The sequence below is a fragment of the Cibotium barometz genome, chromosome 51 (assembly GCF_041138505.1).
Source record: "Cibotium barometz isolate CiBa-2024 chromosome 51, ASM4113850v1, whole genome shotgun sequence".
Classification (NCBI taxonomy): domain Eukaryota; kingdom Viridiplantae; phylum Streptophyta; class Polypodiopsida; order Cyatheales; family Cibotiaceae; genus Cibotium; species Cibotium barometz.
This window is the reverse complement of record NC_141096.1, coordinates 44850178-44856177: the sequence shown is the minus strand read 5'-3', so window position 1 is coordinate 44856177 and position 6000 is coordinate 44850178.

Below are 6000 nucleotides of genomic sequence, written 5' to 3'. Positions count from 1 at the left end.
GTAGATGCTTGTGAACTTGAGTCATCATCAAACTCCTCATGCTCGACTACATGAGCTCGCAATCTTCCTTCCATCTAGTCTCTAAGATCCTCCCACCACAAATGGGTGCTCCCTTGCAATAAGGTTCTAATTGGGACTTGGATATGGTTGGATACAAAAGCTTTTAGGCATGTTATGTCCCTGGTTCTATAATTGTGTTCACTCGACAGGAGATTAGGGCCAGCAATGGTGTACGAAATTTGAATAGGCTCTTTCCTGTGGGAGAAATTTTATAATTTCTTGTGTTTCTATATCATCTAGAAACTCATCCCCGATTACTTGTGAAAATAGGGTGTGTTGGTCCATTGACAACTCGTCATTCTCTTTTTCCTTTTCCTTAGCTTCTGCTCGCACTGACAACATTTGGTGGTGGTTCTAATGGTTCTTGAAATAAATCTGGGAGAAGAGCTTCCTTACTAGAAGACTCTAGAGGAGTGGTAATGTTTGGATTGTGAGTCGAGGTTTGATTGGGATTGGTGAGAGTATGAAAGCAGCGTAATCTTGAACTTGCTCAAGCACTGGTTCCATCTCTTGTTGGAGTTGATGAACAACTCCTTGAGCTTGTTCAATACACTCTTTTTCCACAATGGGATTAGGATAATCAAATTTTCCTTTGAGATTATTTGGGAATGTTCTCTGATCAGGCAAGGCTTTGGCATTTTCTTGAGAAGCTAGAGATATAGCATCAGAGTCTTTTGAGCCACTTTGAATTGAGATGTCTTCTTGGCCCTTCACCTAAGGTTCTAGCTACATGCTTTCGAGCGTTCCTTGTGGTTTTGGGTTTGGTTATGGGGGTAGAGGTTTCTTTGTTTTTGTTATTGGGTTGAGCACCATATTTTGTTAATTTTCCTTCATTTCCCTTATTCTTCACTTGCAGCCTTGTTATTACATTGAGTGGAACCATGTGAATCACGCCATTGCTCACACTTAGCAAGTTCAGGCTAGTGGAGTGGGTTAGCTCACTTGTAAGTATAATAGGTGCCTTGAGTCGGCAATCTTTGAACAAATGAGATACTCCACACTCATTGCAAGTGGCTACAGGTGCTAATGGATTAGATTGTTTAATTTGGGCTTGTGGCGTAGCTCGTTTAACTATTAGCATTCCCTCATTTGGACATTCGGCAATTCTATATGCGGGCCTTGATAATGGTAACATTGAATGGGTTGTCGTCGCACAGGTGCCGTGGTCATTGTTCCTCTTGCTCTAACGGTGGGCCAAATTGATAGTAGACTGGAACAGGTTTAGAATATTCATCTTGTACCCAGTAGGGGCTCAATTTGGGCGGCTATAGGTATTCATCTTCTTCTCCTTCATATTGATTAAAGTCTTGTGCCTCTTCCACTCCAACTTGGCACATAGGGCTCACTCGCAGAATTGGTGGTTGGGGTGGTAAGACAGGTGGAATGGGTGCTTCCGAAAGACAAATCAATCGTCCTTGATGTGGTATTGGTGCTTGTTGGACTTTAAGGCCAATGGTTTTTTGCACTAACTTCTCTGGTTTGTTGTCCTTTATTATTCGATTACAAGCTTGGTACACATTGATTCTTGTAGTCCTAGCCGTAGTATCAGATTCATCCGAAAGAATATTTTTGGCCATTAAGTTTTCCAAGTTCAAAGATCAACTTTGATTGTTTGATCGCCCTTCTGCAAATAGATTTGATTGGTGTCCCAATCATGCACTAAATGCACTTGCATGTAGGGTCGACCGAGGATCATTTCATAAGAACCCGACCTCTCAAATTCATAACCATAAAGGTGTGCATAAAGCTCATATCTAAGGTTTTGATTTTTACATCTTAGAGAGTGCCAATTGGTTTAGCTGTGTTTCCATCTGCTAACTTCACAATCACTTATGTAGTATCAAGAGGTGGTTTTTCCCAAGATTCTCATCATTGTTTAGTGATGATGCTCCTGACACCAGCTCTTTGATAGTAGCAACAAGAAGTGTAGTGGTTACCATACCACTGACAGTGAGCACAATACAATTGTGTTCTAGCTCTAAAATGTGGACACTCTGTGCCTGAATGATTATTCCTGCGAACACCAAACTAATTCTCTTCTAGAATATAAGTGCTGATTTCCCATGGGTTCATGCATATTATTTGCTTTGAATCCTTTTAGCAATGCATTATTAAGCTTATCAACCATTGTTTTACTCACTAGCCTATCGGTGAATATCCTAAGGCCAGTGTCTTTTGATTTATTGGCTTTGGTTGAAATAGAATGAGTAGTGGAATTAGTTCCTTGTTCCTCGGTCTCTTTCATATTATCGTCCATTTTTATTACCAATTTACAGCAATCATCGAAAGTCGAGGGATCCTTTAAGACTAAATAGTCATGAAGTTTTTTGTTCGAATTTCGAGTTGCAATTTAGGCAAAAGTTGATCGTCGCTCAACCATTCACTTGGTGTGCAACGAGAGTTCAAGTGTTTTGTGCACAATACGTAATCTCAAATAGATTCTCCTTTGTTTTGCTGGAGATTACTGAGTTGAATTGCAGCACTCCACTTTGTGCAAATCCGAGAATGAATAGTGTTTTGAGTGTGTTAAAGTCAACCTTCTCCTCGGGTTGTAGCCCACGATACCATTGTCTTGCTCTTTTGTCTAGAGTTAGACTAAAGGCACAAATTATAGTAACATTATCAACTTCCCCGTAGGTTTCATATACTTGCTCGAACATCTCTAGCTATTGTGGATCACCATCCCCTAGAAACTTTATAAACAATTTTGCAATGTGCATGGGCTTAACTTGTATTGCTCTTAGTTCTCTTGCTATTGCAAGCTCTTGTGCAACTCCCCTTCCCATTTCTCTCACCATGCCTAAAAGGTCTGCACACGCACTGTGTCCAATGGTGTAGCTATAGGAGGAGGTGCGTATGGATAGTATCCATCATCAGGAGGGGCAACATATCCAACAGGGTTGTTGACTACTAGTCTAGCATTTGCTCATGGAATTTGTCCTGTTGTTCGTATAATTAGAACAAAGGGTGCGAGAAATGTGAGGTGCTAGTTATCGACCGCCTCTTTCCACATGAGATGGCACAGTGTTTGGGCCTCTAACGACATTTACCATGGGACGTTTCTCACAGGTGCCGATGGTATTGTGAGAGTTGGATTTCCAATTTCTCTCTGCATTTCTTCAGCTTGGATGGCTTGCATGTGGGCATTGACCTCCGCCAAGAATTTCGGGACTTTCATAAACTCTTCACGATCCTTCATTGAAAAGATTGGGCGATTCACATCTTGTTCTTCCCCATCTTGAGGTGGTGGGTCACTGGCCATTGTATGCTCAGGAGAAATGTGGTCTTCGAGTTCTTCTAGGTCTTGAACATGGTCTTCTACTTCTTTCTTGTTTACTGGGGCAAGAGGTGGGACATACGTTTCATTCTCTTGTAGTGAGATTGGGGCAATTGGTACTCCTTCCTGCTCCTGCTCTGCTGGTAGCAGCTGTGCGAGCACCCAATGGTTGTGCCTTGAAGTTCGAATTGATTCCGTAGCATAGATGCGGATGTAGGCATTTCTTCAGCTTGGATGGCTTGCATGTGGGCATTGATCCCCGCTAAGAATTCCGAGACTTTCATAAACTCTTCAAGATCCTTCATTGAAAAGATTGGGCGATTCAAGTCTTGTTCTTCCCCATCTTGAGGTGGTGGGCCATTGGCCGTTGTATGCTCAAGAGAAATGTGGTCTTAGGGTTCTTCTAGGTCTTGAACATGGCCTTCTACTTCTTCCTTGTTTACTGGGGCAAGAGGTGGGATATACGTTTCATTCTCTTGTAGTAAGATTGGGGCAATTGGTACTCCTTCCTGCCGCTGTTGGTAGTAGCTGCGAGCACCCCACGGTTGTGCCTTGAAGTTCGAATTGATTCTGTAGCATGCGGATGTAGGCTCTCTCGGTAAAGAGGAGGGGTTGGGGATTTCTATACTTTGTTGAGCTATATGTGGGGTTCTCTCGATACGAGTGTGAGCGAGCCATTCTCATTCCTATTTGTCGTACTCCTCGTTATAATATGTTTCAGTCACTCTTTTAAAGGAGGGACCGGGGTGTGAATACCCATTGGATTTGCAGTGTTTGGGTCCATATCAAACTGAACCATTCTTATACGTCTGAATGGCAGAAAGGGTGCACCAGTTTCGAGATCAAGAGATCGAGGTATTGTTACAGAATGTATTCCCAAGGTTTGGGGATATTCCATTGTAGCTTCTTCTACCCAAGGTAATCTTCGTTGTAACAAGCCTCTAGCATAGCCTACAACTATGTTCGAATATACTGAGGAGGTACGTGACCCCTCAAGTGCGGTTTCTTCCTGCCTTGGATCCATTGAGTCTTCATCACTATTGATTGTTTTTCAGGTGTCAAAGGTTTACCAATGATGAGTACTCAATTGAATGTCACCGGAACTTCCCAATCCTTGGCTTGGTTGGTAAGAAGACTCGGGGTGGTCTGAGGCACTATTGTCAAGGTATTATTGGTCACTATCCAAAATCCGTCTGTATCTCATGTGCACGAATTTCCTACTGTGGCTAGCTCAACACTAAGAACGTGATGTTATGGCTTTTTCACAACTACCGTGACGTGTAACTGTTCTCAACTTATAGTCTCGCGTGTCCAACCCTTAGGATTTGACCTAATTAAAGTGCACAATGTTTTGTTTTATTGTTGTTTTCCTTTTGTTTTGTTTTGTTTTGTTTTTTTGTTTAATCCACTCAAGAGTACAATTCAACGCATATTAATCACTCAAAAATTTATCACATAAGTGGGATCGTAAAGATGGCGCAAGGCATACAAATTTGTATAAGACAAATGTGCCAACGCTTGCATACGTACACTTGCTCGCGGATTTGTACGTGTGGTGAAGTACAATGTACTAATGCATGCCCCTATTGCCTGTGTGTTGGTGGATACACGGTGCAAGTGAGAGAATGTGTAAAAAAGGTGTGCATATATGCCTATAAGGATGTGTTTGCTTCACGTACACACATCACGGATTCATAAATTTATGTAGGTGCACACGAGGGTACAGTAAAGCCGAATATATATGCAATGACCGTGATATATCAAGAGAGAGTAGAGATGAGGATTTTTTAAATATTATATATATATATATATATAATTCTATTGAGTTTAAAATTTTTAACTTTTTTGTGAGATTTCAAAAATTTTTGATTAACTAAAATTTAGAATTAATTAATTATTTATTTAAGGCTTTAATAAATAATCACTTGTTAAATTTATTATTATTATTATTAGTTTTTCGATCAATAAACTAATAAAATTAGTTAGTTGATCAATAAACTTTGAGTTGATTAATAAATACTAATAAATAAATTAATTAAAATAAGAATTAATTAATTTTAAAATAAATAAATAAAGATATAGTTTATTAGTTATTTACTTATTATTTTTAATTAAATTATATAAATTAATCAATTCCTTAATGAATGAATTAATCAAAAATATTTAATTAATTTATATATTTTAGTAAAATAATCAATTTTTTAATATTAATCAATAATTAATATATTTTTTTATTATTGATCTTAATTAATTATATTGATTAATTAATAAAGTAATCTAAATTAATTAGTAATTATATATGTGTTGGCGTGTGTGTGTATGAAGTACTGATAAGATTGCAAAAACGGTTTCCCAAAATATCTCATGTTGTGATCTTGCCATATGGTCCAGAAAGCCCAATATCTGACCCAGTACAAAAGTAAAGAGTAATGGACCGTGGTTGTAGGGAGTCTGCCAAAAAGCCAAAAGTGTTTCCCAAAAAAAGAGTTAGGGAAACGAAGACGAAGTAACATGAAAATTTTGCGGATGAAGGCCTTGGTGCTAGAGCACGTCCAAAACAAATGAGGCACCGTTTCAGAAGGGGCCATGCATCGAAGACAAGAAGCAGATGCAATCCTTCGTTTAGCAAGAGTGACCCCCACAGATAAGGAACCTGTAAGACA